Source organism: Ananas comosus, linkage group 24 (genome assembly GCF_001540865.1).
Source record: "Ananas comosus cultivar F153 linkage group 24, ASM154086v1, whole genome shotgun sequence".
NCBI classification, from domain to species: domain Eukaryota; kingdom Viridiplantae; phylum Streptophyta; class Magnoliopsida; order Poales; family Bromeliaceae; genus Ananas; species Ananas comosus.
The window spans coordinates 3,499,886-3,525,613 of NC_033644.1; the positions used below are offsets into that span (position 1 = coordinate 3,499,886).

At 40.0% G+C, this 25,728-nt stretch overlaps 1 pseudogene; it reads left to right on the forward strand.

The window, feature by feature from the left end:
• LOC109728648 overlaps nucleotides 1-19,512 on the forward strand; it is a 64,083-nt pseudogene extending 44,571 nt beyond the window's left edge.

Sequence of the window (25,728 nt, forward strand, 5' to 3'; positions counted from 1 at the left end):
GAGTGCAATAATATAAAATAATAAAATAAGTTTACAACAATCAACATATCAAACAACGTAAGCGACGACGTTTCTCGGTCCTCTTTTGTTGATTTTCAAGACGTGTGCTCTTGTAATGCCTAAATTGTTTTCACATATGACATACTACACTTGCCCCTCCTACTCCCAGCGCCTTCGTCCATAACATTGCGAATGCGAGTAGATTTGGGTCGTCCTTTCTTTCTATTCCCGCATGGTGGAACTAAAGGTGAATCATATGACTTAACCCAATAACACCGATCAGGACCAGATGGAATTGTGGTTCATATGTTTTACGGTAGGGCTCGGTAGTATACCAATGAGAACATAAAGTATAGTAATTTATGTTCATATATGAGGAACTACAATATGATAAAATATGTGAATAAGGGATTCCCGTCAGTTACAAATACAAACATGAACAAGTAGAATTTTTCCCATTGATAATCACTCGGTATTGCAAATTCTTTCCAGTAAGTATGTCAAACTCGTGAGCTCCAAATTGCCGAACTGTATACAGTGATTTAAAAAGCGCGCCTCAGGCGCGCGTCTAGGTGCTAAACGAGGTCGTTCGCGCCTAGGCTGCCAATATGGGGTAGTACGGGAAGATTGGGTGAGACGTATTAAGTGAACCCGCTTCGCTAAAAGCGTAGTGTCTTGGTGATCATTTTGCCCTCACCGGCCATGCCCGACCAAGTCGAGTCTTGTGCCTTTCGCTTGTAGTCCAACTTTTCGTTATCAATAAAATACTCGTTGTTTGTGCCAATTTGCAGGATCCCTTTACGTGCTTTCTCGCAATTCTCGGTCGTTGCTAATTTGCGAAGTTGTGCCTCGGGACGGTTTGGCTTGGCTGGCTCGTTTTGTGCAGGTGACTGACGAGCGCCGCGCGGGCTTTTCGACAAAAAGTCATTAGACCCGTGACAAGTGGTATCAGAGCCCGGATCGACGGAGACGACATGGGCCGGAGCAGAGCCCCTGTCGCAGAGACAAGCACGGTGGCGCAACCCATCCGACGGCACAGCTCGCGGCGCTGGCAGATAACGAAGGACAAGGCGAATCAGATAGGCACAAGAGCAATCGCGAGAGACTCGTCGACTTGGAGGCCCAGCTTACTAGACTTGACGAGAAGGTAACAAAGGTGTCCACGCATGAGCAAGCGATCGCCATGCTTGAGGCGACGTTCACTCAACTCGTCGAGTCAGTGACTGAGCTACAGGATAACACGAAGGAGGCGGTCCATCATTGAAGGAGCAGATCGTCGAATTGTTTGCACGTGTCGGACTGCTGACAAGGAGCCAAACGCTCCTCCCGCACCCAAGGTGGTGGGCACGCGGGGCGTGTTCGAGTGCCAGAGCCGCGGAGCTTTCGTGGAGCTCGTGATGCGAGAAGAGCTCGAGAACTTCTATTCGACATGGAACAGTACTTCCGTGCGTCCAACACGACAATGAGGAGTCGAAGGTCACTGTTTGCGACGATAGTATTTCGACAGAGATGCCAAGCTGTGGTGGACGGACCAATACGAGGACATTCAGGAAGGTCACTGTACTATCGACACTTGGGAGGGCCTAAAGAAGGAGTTAAAGGCTCAGTTTCTTCCTGAAAATGTCGAGTTTATCGTGCGTCGGAATTTGCGACGGCTCCAGCAAACGATAGGGGTGGAATACGAGCCGAGCTCGAGCGAGCTTACCTCGGCTCAAATTCGGCTTGAAATTAATTTCGAGCCTAAATTTAAGCTCAAGCTTGGATTGAAATTAATTCGAGCCGAGCTCGAGCGAGCCTAATTTCGAGTCGAGCGAGCTCGAGCCCTAAATGAGCCGCTTGAAATTCTCAACATCATACGATTAATAGTTTAATTTGTATAGAATATTATCTATAATTTGATACAAACATATGTGTAATAGTTTAAAGTACAAAATAATTATATGAAATATAGTATTATAATATGAAGAAAAATAATTTATGAGTTGAATATCTAATCTTTTCAGCCTCACATGTCTTCTCTTCCGCCTTCAATTTCCATATTATTCATTTTCATTTATACGGTCAAAAATAAATAAATTATATAGATAAATATTGGATTAAACTATCCAATCATATATAACTAAAATTAAAATTTTATATGAATAATAATTTTTATTTTAAAAATATTCTGTATATTTTCTCAAGCATACAATTAATAGCAAGGTAGGCAATAGCGGGCATATACTATTATTTGGTAACTTGGAGGGCTTCCGGCTTGGCCACTTAGGGTGAGAGACAGAAAAAGAGAAAGAGAGAAACATATTGAAAATTTAGAGCTCTGTGAAAGAAAAAAAGAAAGGGAAAATGTATAAATTTAGTAAAATTTTGCTCTTTTATTTGTCTATTGGGTTTGTTTTTATGGGCCAACAACATTGGCCCAATTTTAACTAAACTGAGATTATTCACTCAGCCTATATATAATTAAAATATATTATATTTATATATTTTTTAATATATATATATATTGTAGAAGTACTATGCAATCGAAAATATAGAGGATTTGATGTTTTCGAATTTTTGACCCTTTGATTAAGAATTGTATGGTTGGGATGATTGCGGTCCCCCCTAGGATTAAATAATACCGTTAGGATTGAGAGGTCCCTACAAGATAATAATAGTATTAATTCAAAGATAAGAAATGATTAAAGGGGTTGATCTAAGAATAAAAAAATCGAAAGCACCAGATCCATCCTCTATACATCGATAGCATAGTAGCTCTATTATATATATATATATATATATATATATATATATATATATATATATATATATATATATATATATATATAGAGGCCATGGCTACTATACTATTATGAGTATTGGAGCCCTCGTACTCATAAGTTGTTTTATCGAACCCTGGCTCTTATGGAGATGGGCCTATTTATTGGCCGAAAATGGGGAAAGACATCGAAGAATATGTACGCACCTGTCTCTAATGCCAGCAAGACAAGGTAGAGCGAGAGAAGCCGTGTGGGCTGCTGGAGCCCTTACCAGTGCTGGAGCGGCCATGGGAGAGCGTCTCCCTGGACTTCATCTCCAGTCTGCAAAGGTGGGGAAGTTCGGTTCGATTCTCGTCATAGTGGACCGATTTTCGAAGTACGCCACTTTCATCCCGCACCATAAGTTTGTACTGCTGAGAGACGGTGCGCTATTTTTGAGGCATGTGGTGAAGTATTGGGGAGTCCCTCAGAACATCATCAGCGATGAGGATTCCTGCTTCCTCGGGCGGTTATGGACGGAGCTCTTCAAGCTCTTAGGTTCCAAGCTATACTTCTCTACCAGCCTGCACCCCAGACTGATGGCCAGACTGAAAGAATAAATGCGCTGCTCGAGCAGTATTTTCGGCACTTCGTAAGTGCCAACCAACGAGACGGGTGAAGCTACTTGATGTAGCCCAGTTCTCGTACAACCTGTAGCGGAGCTCTGCGACAACAAAAGCCCTTCGAGATCATCACCGGCCAGCAACCTTCTACGCCACATACTTTGGCCATCGGGTATACCGGCAGCAGCCCTCAACTTACCACCTTGCCAAGGAGTGGCATCGTAATGCTGAGATCGCCCGAGCTTACTTGGAGAAGGCGGCTAGAACGATGAAGAAGTGGGCCGACAAGGATGGGCGCCTCGAGACTACAGCAAAGGCGACCTCGTGCTGGTCAAGCTCCAACCAGCATCCCTGAGAGTGTTCCGAAAGGTGCACAGGGGTTTGGTCCGGAAGTATGAAGGCCCTTTCCTATCATGGGCAAGGTGGGAAGGTCTCCTACCATGTGCAGCTCCCGGCGTGGCTTAAAATCCACCCGGTATTCCATACAACGCTGCTTGAAGCCTACCATGCCGACCGCGAAGATCCCTCAAGGAACAGCTCGACTCGCCACCCCCACCATTTCCTCAGTCGAGAGGCGAGTTGAGAAAATTCTGGCGGACAGATTGGCGAAGCTACTAGTGGGGCAGCTGAAAGGGAGTTCCTCGTCCAGTGAGGAATCTACCAAAGCTGAAGCTAGTTGGGAGCGTGAAGCGCCACTTCGGCATGAAGAAGACATGATCAGAGAGTACCAGCAAAAGACCTCGACGGATACGTCGAGATGAACAAAGCACGCAAGAAGGTACAAGCTGAAGACCTCGACGAGGACGTCGAGAAATCAAGTGGGGGAGTCTGTCAGTGCCCTTTTTAGTGTCAACGGCCCTGACCCTGTCAATAACATTGAGTTTGTAAAGAGTCTGTAAATGTTGTGTCGGCAAGACGTCGACATAGGATTTTTCTTATTTGGGATGGGCATTGCTTGTAATTGCATTCGGTGGCTACCTGTGGGTTCACTTGTGCTACACATCCTAGGGGACATAGGTTTCGCTAAGCGATGGCCCGCTTATCGCGACGGATTGAGCGGACGCGTGTCGGACATGGGTCGGAGCCTATTTTCCCATGGGTGTGGCGAGTGGAAACGTACCCTCCGGTGAGCACCTTTGTACCCCGAGGTGCCAAATGGGTGGATGCCGAAGCAGGCGAGATGGCAAGACTTCCTAGTAGAGTTCGACATGGTCTTGGAGTACAAGCCAGGACGATGTAACCAAGTTGCTGACGCTCTCAGCAAAAAGGCCGAACTTGCCGCTCTTAAAACTCTGTCGAATGAGAGGGCAAGTCAAGTACAAGCGACTTTGCAAGAGAGGATCCGTGAAGGGTTGGAGAAGGATCCCATAACAGTGACTCTCAAGCAATTGATCGACGAAGGCAAGGCACGAAGATTCTGGATCCAGGACGGCCTTATCAAAACAAAGGGGGATCGAGTGTACGTGCCGCGGGCGGGGAACTTAAGGAGCGAAATGCTCCAGGAGTGTCATGACACTTTGTGGGCAGGCCACCCGAGCGTACATCGAACCCTGGCTCTTATGGAGAGGGCCTATTATTGGCCGAAAATGGGGAAAGACATCGAAGAATATGTACGCACCTGTCTCACATGCCAGCAAGACAAGGTAGAGCGAGAGAAGCCGTGTGGGCTGCTGGAGCCCTTACCAGTGCTGGAGCGGCCATGGGAGAGCGTCTCCCTGGACTTCATCTCCAGTCTGCCAAAGGTGGGGAAGTTCGGTTCGATTCTCGTCATAGTGGACCGATTTTCGAAGTACGCCACTTTCATCCCCGCACCCATAAGTTGTACTGCTGAGGAGACGGTGCGGCTATTTTTGAGGCATGTGGTGAAGTATTGGGGAGTCCCTCAGAACATCATCAGCGATAGGGATTCCTGCTTCCTCGGGCGGTTATGGACGGAGCTCTTCAAGCTCTTAGGTTCCAAGCTATACTTCTCTACCAGCCTGCACCCCCAGACTGATGGCCAGACTGAAAGAATAAATGCGCTGCTCGAGCAGTATTTTCGGCACTTCGTAAGTGCCAACCAACGAGACTGGGTGAAGCTACTTGATGTAGCCCAGTTCTCGTACAACCTGTAGCGGAGCTCTGCGACCAACAAAAGCCCCTTCGAGATCATCACCGGCCAGCAACCTTCTACGCCACATACTTTGGCCATCGGGTATACCGGCAGCAGCCCCTCAACTTACCACCTTGCCAAGGAGTGGCATCGTAATGCTGAGATCGCCCGAGCTTACTTGGAGAAGGCGGCTAGAACGATGAAGAAGTGGGCCGACAAGGATGGGCGGCCTCGAGACTACAGCAAAGGCGACCTCGTGCTGGTCAAGCTCCAACCAGCATCCCTGAGAGTGTTCCGAAAGGTGCACAGGGGTTTGGTCCGGAAGTATGAAGGCCCCTTTCCTATCATGGGCAAGGTGGGAAAGGTCTCCTACCATGTGCAGCTCCCGGCGTGGCTTAAAATCCACCCGGTATTCCATACAAGCTGCTTGAAGCCCTACCATGCCGACCGCGAAGATCCCTCAAGGAACAGCTCGACTCGCCCCACCCCCACCATTTCCTCAGTCGAGAGGCGAGTTGAGAAAATTCTGGCGGACAGATTGCGGAAGCTACCTAGTGGGGCAGCTGAAAGGGAGTTCCTCGTCCAGTGGAGGAATCTACCAAAGGCTGAAGCTAGTTGGGAGCGTGAAGACGCACTTCGGCATGAAGAAGACATGATCAGAGAGTACCAGCAAAAGACCTCGACGGATACGTCGAGATGAACAAAGCACGCAAGAAGGTACAAGCTGAAGACCTCGACGAGGACGTCGAGAAATCAAGTGGGGGAGTCTGTCAGTGCCCTTTTTAGTTGTCAACGGCCCTGACCCTGTCAATAACATTGAGTTTGTAAAGAGTCTGTAAATGTTGTGTCGGGCAAGACGTCGACATAGGATTTTTCTTATTTGGGATGGGCATTGCTTGTAAATTGGCATTCGGTTGGCTACCTGTGGGTTCACTTGTGCTACACATCCTAGGGGACATAGGTTTCGCTAACGATGGCCGCTTATGCGACGGATTGAGCCGGACGCGTGTCGGACATGGGTCGGAGCCTATTTTCCCATGGGTGTGCGGAGTGGGAAAACGTACCCCTCGGTGAGCACCTTTGTACCCCCGAGGTGCCAAATGGGTGGATGCCAATATGGGATAGTACGGGAAGGTTGGGTGAGACGTATTAAGTGAGCCCGCTTCGCTAAAAGCGTAGTGTCTTGGTGATCATTTTGCCCTCACCGGCCATGCCCGACCAAGTCGAGTCTTGTGTCTTTTGCTTGTAGTCCAACTTTTCGTTATCAATAAAATACTCGTTGTTTGCGCCAATTTGCAGGATCCCTTTACGTGCTTTCTCTCAATTCTCGGTCGTNAAAAAAAACTATTGAAATCAATAAATTCTATTTCCATTCCGTAGTCTAAAATAAATAAGCCAAATAAGCCCTTGGAACTAATAAAACTATTAAACTTATTAAAATTTGCAAGTAACTAAAATAATCTAATTGAAAAATTAAAAACTCAGGAGCTGTACATAAAAAAGTTAAAGTTGAGGGATCAAGTTTCAAAATGATCTATAGATGAGAGGGTCTGTGTCACGCCTCGAGTCCCTTTTTATTGAAAACACCGCAAATTTTTTTTTTTAAAAAAACCTCCTGCTCACAGATCCGCCACATAGACAGAATTTTTTCTGAATGTGCACGGCGTTGAAATACAAAGCAATTTTATAATTTCTCAAATACATAATTCAACAGTGTAACTGATATAAGATAATAACAGTTTAGCTAAATATTTTTTCAAACTTACATTAAATCTTTCTAATTTTTGGGCCATTCAAATTGGATTATTTTTAATTATGTTTATTATTTTTTTAACCTTTAGGGAATATTGAAATACTCCTTTTAACCTCCTCGCATAAATATTATTAATTTTTCTTAACTGGAAGAGAATTGACAATTTATGTATTAAATTTAAAAAAAAAAACAAATTATGAGAATTTCATTAAGTAGTATAATTTTTGCCTAATCTATATTTGATAATTAAACTTTGTGTGTGTTTTAATTGGGCTAAAGTGGGCTTGATACTCACATGGGCTTATATTTTGTTTCTTATTTAAGGGAAAAATGTGCAAAAGATCCCTTGTACTTTAGCCCTTTTGCAAAAAGATCCATTAGACCTTTTAAACTTGTCAAATAAGAAAATAAACACTCTCCTTAGGCTTCGTTTGGGATTGCGGAAAGATTGCGTTACGTGCGGTGGGAAAGTATATTGGAAAAATACCCTGTTTGTTTCCGTACGTAATATTACGTTCCGCATATCGCAATTAGTCGGTTACGATATATTTTCTGCGGTCCCATCGGAGAACACAGAAGCATATTCCTATATACTTTTTCCTCAACTCTATTTTATCTAATACCGGAGTTTTTTTTTTTCCCGAGGTTTTTTTTTTCCTCTAACTTCAATTTTTTTTTCTTTGTTCATGTACATAGAAGAAAATTTATAATTTTTTTAAGTCTAATCTAATTTTTTATTTTGTACTATAAAAATTTTAAAATATATAAAAAAATTGGATAAAAAAAGTTTTTGAAAGATTGGATTTACACTTTCATCCTTAAAACTATAAGACGAATAATAATTTAATCCTCAAATTTTTAATGTATTATGATTTAAACAATGAGGTATGTGATATTTTCATCCTCAACCTTTAATTAGTTACTTATTTTTCAGTTGTTTATTTTATATAATTCTTTGACTTTTTATTTTGCTATTTTTAATTTATTTATTTATTTATTTATTTATTTCTACGAAGTCGTCCCGCCGCAACGCGCGGGTCCTTCACTAGTTTTTTACATTATTTGATACGTAATTTTATATTATTTGGTGGAATTTTTGTTTAACTTGATATATTTGTGAATTTTTAATAGGAAAATTGTTGGAAGCAAAGCGACCAAATCTTTATTGGTCACCTTATACCGCCCATTGCATTGATTTGATACTTGAAGACATTGGAAAGATGCCTGAGGTGCATAGAACATTGAAAAGGGCAACGACATTGAATAGTTATATTTATACCCGCATCGGCCTGGTCAACATGACGAGGCGTTTCACAGGCTAAAGAGAATTGCGTAGGCCTGGCATTACAAGATTCGCAACGGCCTTTCTTACCCTTCAATGGCTACATAAGCAAAAGAGCAACTGAGAAAAATGTTCACATCGGATGACTGGACCAAGAGTAAATGGGCAAAGGAATAAGCGGGCAAAGGGGCGGCTAGCATTGTAATGATGCCTACATTTTGGACTAGTATTATTTTTATTCTTAAGATTTTTGGTCCTCTCGTTCATGTACTTCGGCTAGTTGATGCTGAGAAAAGACCGACAATGGGTTATATTTATGAGGCAATGGATAGAGCAAAGGAAGCAATTGCAAAGTCTTTTAAAGAGAGGGAGGAGAAATACAGTGAAATATTCAATATTATTGATAATAAATGGGAATGCCAACTTCATCGCCCTTTACATGCTGTTGGCCATTTCTTGAATCCAGAATTCTTTTATTCAAATTTAGAAATCCTTAGAGATGAAGAGATTATGGCGGGTTTATATAAAGCTTTGTAAAAATTGATTTCAAGGGCTCAAGAACAAGATAAAATATGCGATCAACTAAGTGTGTATCGTGAAGCACATGGACTTTTTGGAACTAATATGGCAATTCGACCAAGGAATACAAAGTCACCAGGTATACTAGTTCTATACTACTATTAAAAATTTATGCCGTATACATTTTAAACTTTTAGTAGTTATTTGTTATAAGTTGTAAGTAGATGAAAAAAAAAATGCAGCCATTTATATACATTTTTATTAATAGAATATTTTAATGAACAGGGGAGTGGTGGAAATTGTTTGGATCATCAACATCGAACTTGCAAAAATTTGCAATTATGGTTCTTAGCCTCATTTGTAGTGCTTCCGGTTGTGATTGAAATTGGAGTGTTTTTGAACACGGAAGTTGCAAGATCAAATCATCTTATTTAATACTTAAACTTTCACATTTTCTTTATTTCAATAAGGTTGTTTGTTTATTTGCAGCTTCATAGCAAGAAAGAAATAGGCTCACACAAAAATGCTTAAATAATTTGGTGTAAGGTATAATAGAGCATTGATGCGGCGGTATAAATTGTGTGACACCATCGACCCATCTCAATGAGTGAAATTCCATATTAGATTCACGCATCTTCATGTATTGTTTCACAAGAAAATTTATTTTGTTAACGTGAGATTTCTTCTGAGCTTCCAATTGATTGCACTTCTCTTGCATTGTTGAATTAATCTTCACAAGATTACACTGTTCCTCTTCAAGTGCTTTTGAAAGTGAAGTAACAGTCTCTTCCTTAGGCTCTTGTTCTGTTTCGCCATCTTCTTAGATTCCACAAGTATTTGTTGGTAGACTGTAGCAAGATCATCATCGTCTGATTATTCATCGCTCGAATCACTTTCGTAGGTAGATTTATCATGTGATAAAGATAGAATTAGTAAATTAGAAGCTAGCTGTATAAAAGGAGATGAAGTAGCAGCTAATAAAGCATTAACATTAACATCATCATCAGTAAAAGAGTTCGTATCTTCCTCAGTTGTTGAGGCCATACCAGCACTTTTGAAAGAAGATTTGGAAGAAGATGCATTAATAAGAAAAGTCTTTTCAGAAGTTTGCAAAGCTCCTACTAACTCTTCTATTTTAAATCATCAAGGTGTTTTACCATCTCTATGGTTGCTATGTCATGCCCTGGGGCTCCTTTTGTAGAGCCTTTTCAAAAAAAAGGCCACCTCGAAAGTAGAATCAACGGAAAGTGCCCATTATATATATATATATATATATATATATATATATATATATATATATATTGAAATACAAACTTACCCATCGGATGGAACAAACTCGTCAGTCCACATGGACAGAGTCTCTCTTATATTTGTACGGCATACTACTACAAATACATGCCGCAACACATTTATTCACTCATACGAAATAGCATTCACAATGCAGATGCTCACATAAACAAATTAGCTAGCCATCTTAAGGTGATGCATGCTCTAAGCACTTTTTAGGCGAAAAATGATGCGAATGCACATTACATCAACCAATGCTATCATTGAAATGTGTTTTCCACCCGGAAACTTTATTTTGAAATACTAATGTATCGATAAATCCGGAAAGATAAATCCGGAAAGTAGTTTGAAAATCGTTTCCCACACGGAAACTCATTCTTCTGAAAAGCCGACTACTAAGAGAGGTGGAAAACTACTTTGTCATAAATCCACAATCACAAAGTCACCAAAACCACGGATAATCAAAAGAACCTCACCATTCAATTATTTTCAAGAAGATAATTATCCACAAGAGCTAATCAATCATAGAATCAAATAATCAAGAAAGCAGGTAACTGAACCACTAATAGTCTAACTTATTGACGAATAAGAAAAATTGTCGGATCAGAGTAATCGTATCTAATGTCGAAAGGTTAGGACCTCTAGAGTTCACTAGCTATAGCACCTCACGCATCGTCCCAACTCCCACCATCGAGATCACCTGAAAAAGAGGGGGGTGAGAAACCAACAAGGGGTCTCCCATGGGTACCGCAAGCCGACAAGGGTGCGTACTCACCGGTGAGTAAACAATAAACAAAGGAGAGATAGAAATACAAGTACAGTAGCGAGTAAAGAACAATAGATATTAACAATAGTAAGCACCTTTCGCTACTGTAAAGCAACAACAATGTACATATGCATCAATTGTATGTAAGATAAATGCTCAAACACCTCACCATATTGGTCTAAAGACCGCAGATAATGTCACAGCATGTTCACCTACCGGCACATAACTCCAGCTAGCACCTTCCAAGGGGCTCACAGGTCGAATAAATGACCACTTTTCTGGAAAAGAACATCTACACAGTGGCTAAACCGTTGGTGTACGTGACATGTTACATCAGTTGTGACGATCGATGCACTATACTCAATAGTCAATGAGATGGCAAATAGCCGAGAATAAGTCAACAACAAACACCTATCCAAACAATATCACCTATGTCACCAAACTCATAGACACCAATCAGGTCCCATAGAGATCATGCAAATATTATCAAACACCACCCTACTATTAAATCATGATGGAGCAGTAGTAGAGTAAATATAACTGGAAGTCTATTGGTGTAGTGCTCATCAAGTAATATGTGAAACAACGAAAAAGGGTAAGGGAAGAATGTCACCGAGTTAGCACCACTGTACCGACTTTGGATCGAAGCATCCAGCTGAAACTGTCGCAGTGCCTAACACTTAAGACGTGCTGGAACGTTGACTGGACCTACGAAAGACCACCAAGTCAAGGTCCCCCTAGTCAACTCAAAACACTAGACAACCTCCGAACCGCCAGAATTCTTGGAAAGTCTATCGTAACACTTCCGAACCCGTCGAAGTACCCTAAAAGGTACCGATGTACATCGCAAGTCACCTGTTGTCCTAAAACACAGCAATTATGTATCGAGAGAGCAAATATATGCCAAAGCGACACAAAAATAATAGCACATTTAGTGCCTTTTCGGGTTCCCGAAAATACCGTTCTCGGCATCAGAAACCTTCGCCTTTCACCCGTTGTCTCCGGATACACGAGACAACAAAAGCAATTAGCCAACAAGGCTCAACGACAAACCTGGGGCATTCACATTAGAAGAAAGTGAACCCCACACCAACAACCGCATTCCGTCGATGATTTTTGTCGGAAAATGCAATGAAACTAGAATCGGACTCCGCGAAGGCCACGGGACCTTAGACAACCAGTCCGGGGATCACAAACGGTAAATCCATATTGCCCAAGGCAGATCGTGAGATCCAAATTGCATAAAAACCCCTATACTACTGATAACTGCAATAATTATAATAAAATGGTAAGATCGACTCGTTACCGATCACCGAGGGGGTTCCAAGATCAACCAATAGTGCCCACTGATAGGTCTCGATGCTTCGAAGCCCGTGCTTATTGTTCGAAGCACGAACGATGGCCGAGGAGTGCGCCGAGGTTACTTGAACTCCGAGTAAAAAGTTCACCCGGAGCGACACTATTGATTCGACCAACCGGAACCTCCACGACAGCAACTAGGGTGAGCACGATGATCAGCAGCGCCTCAAGGTCATTGTGTTTACCTTCCGGAGAGTCAATGGCCTCTCGGAAGGCCGAAACATGAAAGCACCACCCAAATTGCCCTAGATCTGGCCCAATCGGGGCTACTTGGGCTCCAGCAGGCCGCCAGCGGCATGGCGGCGTGCGCACCAGCAGGGGTTAGGTACGTGCCTCGAGGGGAGTGCCGTGCTCACGTTAGGCGTCGGTGGGAGGCGGCGGCGGCGCTAGCCAACCACGGCCAACCCAAATTGGACTCGGGCTCGGCTTCGCTTCTCTGGCAATGGCGTCGGTCGAGAGGGGTCAGGGCGGCGACGAGGGGTCCTCCGGGACCGAGGGGTGGCAGCGGCAATGGCGAGGGGCGACAGTAGTGACGTTGCAAAGAGGTGCGACCGCCTCTTCCCAAAATTGCACCAAAACGAGTGCAATTGCCGCAGCGGCGCTTGGTGGCTCCTGGGGCTGCCGGAGGGAGGTCGCCGGAGCCCTGGGGATGGGAGGTGAGGTCCATGGGGGCGTGCGGCCTCCTTGGTGCTCTCGGGTCCAGAGATGGAGAGAGAGAGAGTGAGAAAGAAAGCTTGAGGGAGAGGGAAGAGATGGGTGGCTAGGGTTTTGCCGGCCAGGTTGTGGTCGCCGGTGGCCGGGGATGGACGCAGCAGCACAAGCAAAGGTGGGAGAGGGGATGGGATTAGGGTTAGGTTTTCACAAGGAAACCTAAGTGCAATATAAATAGGTTAGGGAATAATTGCACCCACGTCCACCAAAACCTGATATTTATACTCAAGTCCCTCACAGCATGAGCAAAAAGCCAAAAGGTACCTCCACATGCGATTTCACCCAAAACCACGCATAAAATATTGGGACTTCTACGAAATTACCTAAATTTCACAAAAGACCCGTTCTCACGTCTCGTGTAATTCCGGGCAATTGGCCTGACAGATTCAAAAACATATTACACCAACACCTTTGGAATTGCAGACCCTCAAATTTGAGTTTTTGTTTCATCAGAATCGGTCGCTGATTTGCCAGGATTCCATCCCTTTCTCGCCTCTACATATATACATATAGGTAGCGTTTGGTTCGGGAACAAGGGGGGAATAAGCCCTTGTTCCCTCCTTTGTTCCCAAATGTGTTGTTTGGTACCCGGAAACAATAGTTCCAGAGTTTCAAGAACAAGCTGGTATAAGGCTGGAACTGTCGTTCCACCATTTTCCTGGAACAAGCTTGTTCCTTAATGAGAACAAGGTTAATTAAAATCTAAATTTAATTTTAAGGCAGTAAATTATTAATTAATCTAATTAATATATTTAAATTATTATTTATTGCTTTAATAATTAAATAATTAATTAATTTATTATTTAAAGTTAATTAATAATAATTAGATAATTATTATAATTAATTTATTATTTATAATTAATTATTAATAATTAATAATGATAATTATTTATTTATTAATAATTATTGATAATTATTATCCTTAATAATTAGATAATCGATATTATTATTAATTTATTATTTATAATTATTATTATTATTTATAATTAATTATTAATAATTAATTATAAATAATAAATTAATAATAATAATAATTATCTAATTAGTAATAATTAATTATAAATAATAAATTAATAATATCGATTATCTAATTATTAAAAATTAAAAATAATAATTATTAATTATTATTATTTATTAATAATTACTATCCTTAATAATTAGATAATCGATATTATTATTAATAAAAAATAGATAATCGATATTAATTTATTATTTATAATTAATTAATAATAATAATTAATAATTATTATTTTTAATAATTATCAATTATTATTTTTATGAATTAGATATTCAATATTTTTAATTTATTATTTATAATTAATTATTAATAATTAATTTATTATTTATTTTTAAGTAATATTTTGATGTTAACTAATTATATAATATAATTTTAATTTCAAATTATAACTCTTATTCCTCTTGTTCCAATCTAACTATCCAAACATTATTTACCTTATTCTTAGGAACAACCCAATTTTCATCCAAACGCAAAATTGGTCTAGTTCTTGCTTATACCTGAACTTGTACCTATCCCTGGAACTAGCAGGTATTACTTATACCTGAACCAAACGCAGCCATAGAGTCCGGCTGGGATACTATCAATAGCACCAAGCGTTTGGTGCTATCGAGTTTTCCACCGTTAGATTTAACCTATTAATCATTTTACCCGTTAGATTATACTATTCAACCAACCACCCACTCAACCCTAAGGGGCCCACATCATCCTAATCGCACAATTCTCAATCCAAGGGCTNTCTAGCTCAACTCTATATATATATATATATATATATATATATATATGTATATATATATATATATATGTATTACCTAAATTTCACAAAAGACCTGTTCTCACGTCTCGTGTAATTCCGGGCAATTGGCCTGACAGATTCAAAAACATATTACACCAACACCTTTGGAATTGCAGACCCTCAAATTTGAGTTTTTGTTTCATCAGAATCGGTCGCTGATTTGCCAGGATTCCATCCCTTTCTCGCCTCTACATATATACATATAGGTAGCGTTTGGTTCGGGAACAAGGGGGGAATAAGCCCTTGTTCCCTCCTTTGTTCCCAAATGTGTTGTTTGGTACCCGGAAACAATAGTTCCAGAGTTTCAAGAACAAGCTGGTATAAGGCTGGAACTGTCGTTCCACCATTTTCCTGGAACAAGCTTGTTCCTTAATGAGAACAAGGTTAATTAAAATCTAAATTTAATTTTAAGGCAGTAAATTATTAATTAATCTAATTAATATATTTAAATTATTATTTATTGCTTTAATAATTAAATAATTAATTAATTTATTATTTAAAGTTAATTAATAATAATTAGATAATTATTATAATTAATTTATTATTTATAATTAATTAATAATAATTAGATAATTATTATAATTAATTTATTATTTATTTTTAAGTAATATTTTGATGTTAACTAATTATATAATATAATTTTAATTTCAAATTATAACTCTTATTCCTCTTGTTCCAATCTAACTATCCAAACATTATTTACCTTATTCTTAGGAACAACCCAATTTTCATCCAAACGCAAAATTGGTCTAGTTCTTGCTTATACCTGAACTTGTACCTATCCCTGGAACTAGCAGGTATTACTTATACCTGAACCAAACGCAGCCATAGAGTCCGGCTGGGATACTATCAATAGCACCAAGCGTTTGGTGCTATCGAGTTTTCCACCGTTAGATTTAACCTATTGACTATTTTCACCCGTTAGATTATACTATTAAACCAATAACTAACTCAACCCTAGGGGGCCTACATCATCCTAACCGTACATTATTTCATCCAAGGGCTGAAAACTTAATAGCACCAATAGCTTGGTGCTATTAATAGTATTCCAGCCTAGGTCTATACATATATATATTTAACCCATTGACTATTTTCACCCGTTAGATTATACTATTAAACCAATAACTAACTCAACCCTAGGGGGCCCACATCATCCTAACTGTACATTATTTCATCCAAGGGCCGAAAACTTAATAGCACCAATAGCTTGGTGCTATTAATAGTATTCCAGCCTAGGTCTATACATATATATATATATATATATCCCACACATTACATGCTACCTTCGGTCTGAACCTTTCTGGAAGAGTTCTTGATATTTTTCTTATAACATTGGGTTTTGAGTTCTCTCCAAAGTTAGCACACGTAATTGAGTATAATAATATCTAGTGAAGATTTCATGCTACTCCATTTTAATAGAATCGAACTTGCTAGTTAGCATTTGGAATTTTTGAACCTTCACTAAGTTAATACCTTCGTTTGTAACTTGGAGTGTCCTAAATCTCCTTACCCCTGTTACATGTGCGATCGCGTGAGAACTCATTTGGAGTTAGGGCTCTAAATAAGGCATTCATACCTTTCAGGGACGCGTCTATCTCTTCCTTGGTCCACTTAGTCCGAGATTTAATGGTTGTAACATTATTAGTTACCTCGATTGGATGTATCCACCTTAATTCGACAGATTCCCAACTCGCTCACCAAGTTCGACGAGGAACGCTCTTCTCCAAACTTTCTAGTAGGGGTGATTGGTGCCATCAAATAGTGGAGGTCTATTTATGTTACCACCCTCACCCATAGTTACATTAATAGCTATTCTTGCTCTAATGACACCTGAAAGCTATGAATCCCTAGGATTTGATAGATTAGATTAATACCTAGAGGAAAGTGAATAGGTGTGAAAATTAAAAGACAATAAAGACGACAATTAAATATAAATGTGGAAAATAAAATTAGCACACTGAGTATTTAACATGAAAAAGCCTCCAAACAGAGAAAAAACTCACGGGACCGATTACATGAAAAATCTACTATGAAAAAATTGAGTATAGGGTGACTTACCGTATCCATGACTCAACCTTACTCTATGGTCGTAGTAGATCTTCACCAATCCCGATATATTGAAATCCTCCAACCGACATGTTGCCTCTCCCTTTGAATCCATGAAGCCTTCACTGAGTCTTCGGCCTCCACATGTATCCACACGCATGCACTTCGTCCGGAGCAAGATGTCAAGGTGTTGTTGATGATATAATGCTTAGGAAAATATTAAAATTTTGTATAAAGGGTCTCTAAGCAAAACTCAAATCAATTCTTGAAGAACATGAAGATTTAGGGCTCCAAGGGTTGATCCGGGAGAAACTTACTGTTGAAAATACAAAAGAAAGCTACCAACAAGTTTCTAGAGTTTCTAAAGAAATAAAATATTCTTAACCATATTTTAGAGAGACCCCTATATCATATTTATAGCTTTGGAAGAGATTGGAGTTGGAAGAGAATTCAAAATTCCAGTTTTGGAAAACTCAATACGGGTTGGAAGTCCGGGTTTTGAAGTTGTAGTTTAGACTATTTAGGTTTTGGAAAACTTCAAAGATTGAACTCTCTAAGGAAGTCCGGACTTCCTTTGCGTACAGCTTAGAACGCCCTCTGGGATCCGAACTTCTTCTCAAGGGTCCAAACCTCAGTGGAAAATCAGTGTAATCCATGTTTGGGATCTGAACCTTAGATGGAGGTCTGGACTCTCATGTATTCGACATGATTTCCAGGGTTCGTGACCCGGACTTTCATGCAGGATCCAGATATTCAGTATAAAAACTTCAGCTTTCCAATTTAATCCAACTTTATCAATTCTAAACTACTTCCAAAGATATTAATATGTATTAAATCACAATTACAACTGTAAAAACTTACTGAGCATTGTGATATTGAGAAATGAATCTTTTAGTCTTCAAATTGCATCTTTTCTCAAAATCCTTCAAGACTCTCACTCAACTTTACGAAATCCTCCAAATTGGGATCAGTAACAGTTGTTACAATATCTTTGTGTCTTGGAAGTCAGTGGCTTAGTTAAGTACATCACCAAAAAATGTTTTATCCGCTAACTTAGATTTTCTTGCCAGTCTCTTATATATTGCAGGCTGTTTGGCCCCGCCATAAGGTGTAGTATCGTTTGAATTTTGTCGAAGCCCTATTTTATTAGAGGTATTAGTGAAATTACTACATGTATATACAGGCAGTAAAATTGGCAGTCGCTTGAAAGTTGAAACTTCTGCTTTTGAGGCTCAGAATTTCATCTCGGTTTCTATTGCGGCAAAAGGTCATAGATGTATAGATTGGAAAAAGCTGGTCATCTGCTAGTACATCCAATCATATAGAATCCAATTCTCACAATTTTTAAAAAAAGCATTACAAAGTAAGACCTTTATTTGTAATTTTTCGCTACTCCTATCTATTGTGTATATGCTGTTATAGTTTCTACAAATGTAACTCCTGTTAGATAAGTAGCCTAACCACTTAACCAGTATAGTACCTTACCCCTCAAAATTGAGTTGTTCTAATTATTTCTTAGTTTCTAACGACTGCAATAAGATCCAAAATCAGAAAATCCAATCACGTAAAAAGTAAAAAACGGTCATAATCCTATTCAGACACAAGCTACTAGTTAGTCTGCTTAGTTGATTTCGTGAGCAGATTGGGATCGCTCAATCTCTGTAATGATAAGTGACAAATATATACTACATTATTCCTAACCGATTCCTTGTAGATTCTGGGGAGTTCTACCACTATGGTTGGTCTTAGAGCCAGTTTGTCTTTCTTGCTTTTGCAGAAGTACAGGTTGAGTAGAGATGTTTGTAAAAGTGCTACTTGTTTTTACATTAAATCCCAAAGTAATTGCTTTTATGGCTGGGAAACTATTTCCTCTTACCAAGTTGCATGTTGATAATAATCTCACCATTTCAATAGAAAATTACAGATTCATGAGATGAATGGCTCCTTGGGGCCAGAATGGCTCTATATATTGTTCAAGTGACTTTCTATCACCTCTGTATCTCCTTAATATCAGCAAAATTCCATACTTGTATAAGTGCAATTCATCTTTAGGAAAATGATACGAAGTATCTCATTTCTCCTCTAGGAATGTACAATCTGTAATTCTCCACAGGAAAGAATCTGCCTTCCTCTAAAAAATGAAAGCATACTTGGTTAGTCTTTTTGAATGCAGTCTTAATTTAATTTTGTAGATTGTGAATGGAAGGCCCATGCTGGCAGTCCTTGTGCTGCATCCTTCGACTGGAGCTGCAGCGGCATCTGTAAATCTGTGGAGAAGATGAATGAAGTTCACCAGCGATGCTCGGAAGGTGATGGAGCTGTTTGGCTCGCTAATTTCTGAAAAATGTATGAAGTATTAGTCAGTGCTTGATCTGCTAACCCGTTGTAATATGTCAGCGATGGCAATGATGCAATTTTAGCTATTTATTCCCAAAAAGTGACGTGAAGGCCGAACTTCCTATTTTGTTTTAGATATTTGATCAAACTTTTAGTTTCAAATTAGATAAATTAGTCTGACTTTCAAACAGGACTTTAGTGGTGACAATTTTGTCAGGACTTTTTTACAAAATAACCCTTTAAAATTTTATAATTTGCAAAATAAATTTTGCCAAATTTATATTTGGCAAACTAATCCTCTTTTTGCCACATAGGATTTTTTTTTTCGAAAAGTGGTGAATCGTTCAACACATCCCGACATATTTTAAAGACGGTGAATCATTCATCGCATACTGTCGTGTTTTTTAAAGATGGTGAATCGTTCACCGTATTCATTAAAATTCTATTTAGATTATATGGAAAATAGGAAAAAGTGAAGTTTAGGATTATACGTGGATTATTAGAAATTTTATTTAATATTTAGGATTGTATGGATAGATTATTAAAATTTTCAGATTGTTAAGATTATATAGAATTGTACGGATAGATTATTAGGATTTTTAGATTGTTAAGATTATATGTGATTTGTTGAAATATTTATGTGGCGTTTAGAATTATATATGAGATATAGAAAAAAATAATAAATAATCGAAAGACGGTGAATGATTTATCACTTTTGTGAAAAATTAGGAAGGCAGTGAATCGTTCACCATCTTTATGAAGGAGGCGAATCGTTCACCGTCTCTAAGAGAAAATTCCTACGTGGCTTCTACATAGCAAAGGAAGTGTTAGTTTGTCAAAAAAAAAAATTTTATAGGGTTTTTTATCCAATTAGAAAATTGTATAGGGGGCTTTTTTTGCAAATAGTCCCCTCACAAATTTTTTTTAAAAAAATAGCCTTGTTCAAAATTTATTTGCAAAAATGGCTCTGGCCCTGCCATGCAAGTGCCACGTCAGCGCCACGCGGGCGGGGTTGGGGCCAGGTGTTTAAGTTGAATACGGTGAACCATTCACTGTGTTCAAACACGGTGAATGGTTCACCGTGTTCAATAGTGCAACGGGCGTATTGGAACACGTTAACCATTCACCGTGTCCTATATTAATACTCCAACAGAGTCTGGGGTATTTGTATTGGACACGTTGAATAGTTCACCGTGTCCAAACACGGTGAACCATTCACCGTGTTCTTTTTTAATACACCCCCCGAGTTGTCTTCCTCTTCCCCCCTTCTCTCTCTCTCTCTCTCTCTCTCGCTCTCTTCCTCTTGCTCTCTCTCTCTCTGGCCGACGCCGACACCGACGTCGATGCCGCCACCGCCCTTCGCCGCCGCCGCCTTTTGTTGCCCGAGGTAGCTCCCCACCCTCATTCTCTCTCTAGCCCTAGAAGCCCTCCCTACCCCCCATCTCTCTCTCTCTCTCTCTCTGTGGCCCACCCCGCCGGCGCCGGCGCCGCCCTCACCTGTCCCGTTTGCTCTCTCTAACCGCTCTCTTTTCCTCTCATTCTCACTGTGGTGCAACGCCCCCCCCCACAATGGCTTCTCATTGTGAGAAGCCTCTGTGAGTCTCACAAGGGCTTCTCACANCCCCCTTCTACAGTGAGAAGCCTTTGTGAGGCCTCTCACTGTGCAAACCCCCCTCATAGAGTCCTCTCACTAATTGTTTTCGGTGTCTTTATCACAGGTCAATCCTTAGCTCTTAATTAGCAAAGTAGTCGCGCCGACCGTGCTTGTACAATGGTAATAGTATCTCTTACCATCTCTTTTGTTGTATGTTAGAAATGTGGTATCTCTATTTTTGTACATTTTATTATATTACTTTAGAACTCTATATCTGGCGATTGTGTTCCTTTCTATATCTATTGGGATGGAAATTTTGTCGAGAACAATAATGTACCACGATATATTGGTGGCCGTAAAGAATTGGTTGCGGTCCGGCACAATATCTCATTTCGGAATTTAGAGATGGAATTATACAATGTTACTAATTATGATCAAGTGGAAGACCGTCTACGCATCACGGTGAAATGTCCAATGGGAGGCGAATGGGAATTAGTTAACGTATCAAATGACAATACACTGTCTGGCATGATGAGTATTTTTTCGTTCCATGGATGTATAAAATTATTCGTGGAGAAAGATGTGTCGACGACACACGACCGTCCAAATACCGTTTATCAAACGGAAATGCGTCGTAGTCGCAATGATCAAAGGAATTACGTCAATCGCGAACGAGTTCGTACATCAAGGTATAAAGTAATGATCTTTATAAATCTTTTTCGTGATTTCTCAATTAGTTTAGGTGCGCAAAATTAATAACTTTGTCTTGTAAGTGTTACAGAGAGTTTGGAGTCCCATCTCTACTAGTTAGTGCAGCATTGCCATCTGCTATGATGGATCCGTCTCCGTTGGTTGATCAAAATGAGTGGTAGGTGATTGTATGATTTAGTTACATGAAAAACCAATATAAATAGTTAATCTTATATATCTCTACAGGTCTACTGTCCCTCCTTATCAAAGTGAAAGTCCATCATCTTATGTTCATGAATGGACGGATTGGGAAGTCAGAACCACTATCTCTCCTTATCAAAATAAAGGTCCATCATCTAGTGTTCATGAATGGCCGGCTTGGGAAGTAAGAAATACTATCCCTCCTTATCTAGATGCAGGTCCAGGACCATCTAGTGTTCATGAATGACCGACTCGGGAAATAAGAAATACTATCCCTTCTTATCAAAATGAAGGTCCATCATATAGTGTTCATGAATAGCCGGCTTGGGAAGTAAGAAATACTATCCCTCCTTATCAAAATGAAGGTCCATCATCTACTCATCGTGAATGGACCAATCAGGACGTGACTACAACTGATAATGAGGACGTAATTCAAAGTGATGAGGAGTATGTTAGTGAAACTAATGAAGAGGATCAAGGGCGAATTGATGCTGATTCTAGTGATGACCAGGAATTCTTTGTTCCGTGTTCTTTGGATCATAATCATGATGGTGACTTAAATGCACTCGCATGCGCCATTCGAGATGAAGGTGTTGAATGGATTGATAACTCAAATGCCAACAACGAAGATGTACCGGACCCGGTGGAATTCGAGGAATGTGAAGATCAACGACAACGGTTTCGTCTAGGTAATGAAATAATTAATCAAAGCGTTGTTGATGCATATAATGAACAAAATATTGATCAGGGTCCTCCAAGTGATGAAGCATGGGCTAATCGGACTTTTCTGATAAATCACCTCTAGTGAACGCTTTGGATGCTTGGCACAATGCACATAATGTGCAACTTAAAGTTGTTAAGTCAAATACAACTAGATATACTGTGAAATGTGTGGTCGATTCTTGCCCATGGAGATTACATGTCTCTCAACCGAAAGGTAGTTCATTTTTTAAAGTAAAGACTTATAAAGGTGCGCACACTTGTTTGGTTCCAATTCTGAATACAAGACATCGAAACTGTACATCATCTTTCATATGTCAATTTATACTACCTATACTGAAGGCAAGGCTTACAATGAGTCCTATGGAAATTCAAGCTCGAGTTTAAAGAGAGTTACACGTTAGCATATCATATAGCAAGACTTGGCGGGCACAGAATAAAGCACTATAAATTATATACGGTAGTTGGGAGCCATCATACTGCGACCTTCCTCGATACTTCCCATGTCAAATCCCTCTTAGGATCAATACCATCATCCTTAACAAAAGAACAGTGTATAATTACCTTGGATTTTCTTGCTGTTACATTTCTTCTCACCTCCACTTCCATCTTGCTCCAAACCCCTCTAAATACTTTCTAAACTCATAGTTAACTAGCCCCACACTTCCAAATTAACTCGGGGACACCACACATTATCCTCAAGCCTCACTTTGATCTATTTAATCAAAGTTAGCGTCGCAATCCGAAAATTCCTTTCTCACTTTGTTTCGTACCCAATTCGGGCCCAAACACTCATTTATCTCCGGATTTCATTCAAACACGTCCAAAATCACTCGAGGAAGATGCCCAACTAGCTCCAGCTTCACTTCGATCCTCTAGCTCAAAGTTGACATCGCAACCTAAGGTTTCTATATATTACAACACCAATATATGTGCTTTCCTTTCAATACTTCGTTATATTTTCATAGTAATCATATGTATTTTTCACAATAGTTCATTTTTTATAACACGAGATCAACATAGCTTAATTTTGATAACTAATCATATGTATTTTTCACAATAGATTACATGAAGGCTTTATGACGACACGGTGTTAGAGATGCTCCCACCTTTTTGTCTGGCGGGGTCCCAGGTTTGGCGATCGAGGACTATCTTAGTCTGCTTCCACATTATTGAGCTCCATCATCCCGATCGTGTGCTTCGACAGTTTGGGCTATTACAGCATATACCTGAAGCAGTGCTTGCCATACCTCGCATCAATTCACGAAGCAAAGTAGATGAGAATTGGGCGGCATACCATGTTTCATACATTCAGCGTTGGAATGATAGATTGGTAGATATAGCAGAGGTGGCCCCTGGGACAAATCCAGATTCAATACGAGCTACTACTGTTTACATGCAGTGGTATTGGACGATCACCAGGAGGTGGATATCTACACCTGTACAACGGCCACCACTCGCGTATCAGCCACATGGGCACGTCGAGAGAGTATTGGTATGATTGTAATATATAATATCTTTTTATATTTAGTTTTATATATACAAGAAAGTTTCATATAATCTTTTTGATTGTGCTTTTATTTCATATCGATATCGTGCAGAGATCACATTATATGATCAGACGAGTCCTGCCAGATATTTCAGGAGGTAGAGTATTAGATGCCCTATCACAGGTTGCCGATCAGATAGAAGCAGTTTTGGAGAGTTTGCCTACGCTTCCACACTCTGTACCTCCACGACCAGCAGACTATAGTGGAGCATCGACGTCCGGCCATGCACCAGTATATAGTCCACCGAGACCATCATCACCTATAGAGGAGCCACCTTATGCTGATGTTATGGACCCGGCACCAACACCAGTACCAAAGGATCCACCTCGAGCAGTTGATATTGTTTATTATAGGCGCCGACGACATATGAGGTCTATCCGTACAGATCAACCCTCCTCTTCAGCTCCTCCACGGCCAGACATACTACCGACACCTGCTACTGCTGTGATTGAGCCGGTTATTGAGGGTGTTGCTATCGAGCATTTGGACCAGTTGGAGGTCTTAGAGCCTTTTGATGAGCATGGTGTTGATCGTGGTCGCGGACGTGGTAGGCGACGTGGTCAATGGGGTAGGAGGAGAATGTGATATTATATTTCTATATTATTGTAAAACTTGCTTTAATTTTGGATATTCTGTTGTGATTATTTGGTATTGATAATTTATTGAGATTCGGTTGGTAGTGATGTGTATATTGTACTGTTGTGTTGTGATGCTGTGATGTTGTATTGTACTGTTGCGTTTAGGTATCTGTATTGTATTGTTGTGTTGTGATATGTGATGTGTATTGATTTTTTTTTTTGCTCCAAAAATATGCTGATGTTGTGAAATGTATTTTGATTTGATTTTTGGCGCAAAAAAAAAGGCTAAGGCTGCCTAGTTGTATTGGACACGGTGAACCATTCACCATGTCCAATACAAATGCCGGGACTTGACCAAAAAACGACTAAGTTGGCGAATTTGTATAGGACACGGTGAACTGTTCACCGTGTCCATTACAAACTACCAGGTCGTACTGTATTAGAATAGGACACGGTGAACCAATCACCGTGTCCTATGTATTATAGACATCCAGACTTGGATGTGTATAATACATTGGACACGGTGAACCATTCATCGTGTTTGAACACGGTGAATGGTTCACAGTGTTCAACTTAAACACCTGGCCCCAGCCCGCGTGGTGCTGACGTGGCACTTGCGTGGCAGGGGCAGGACCATTTTTGCAAATAAATTTTAGATAGGGCTATTTTTTAAAAAAAAATTGTGAGGGGGCTATTTGCAAAAAAAAGCCCTTTATAAGGGTTATTTTTTAAAAAAGTTCATTTTATCATGGGTTTTCGCTTGAAAGGACCAGGGATGAGGGGCACGATTAAACAACTCTGCAGGGTAGGATGGAGAGTTTTATTATCACTTGGAGCATGTTTGGTGGGATGAAAGTGATATCTAAATGGTGGGTTTGGAAAGTAAATAAAAACATCACTTTATAAATTGGGTTGGTAAAGTGAGTTACAACTTAGTTGCACTTTTTTTTTTTTAAGGAGATTTAAGCCAACTAGGCCTGTTTAAAAATTTTAACATAATATATATATATATATATATATATATATATATAGAGAGAGAGAGAGAGAGAGAGAGAGAGAGAGAGAGCGATT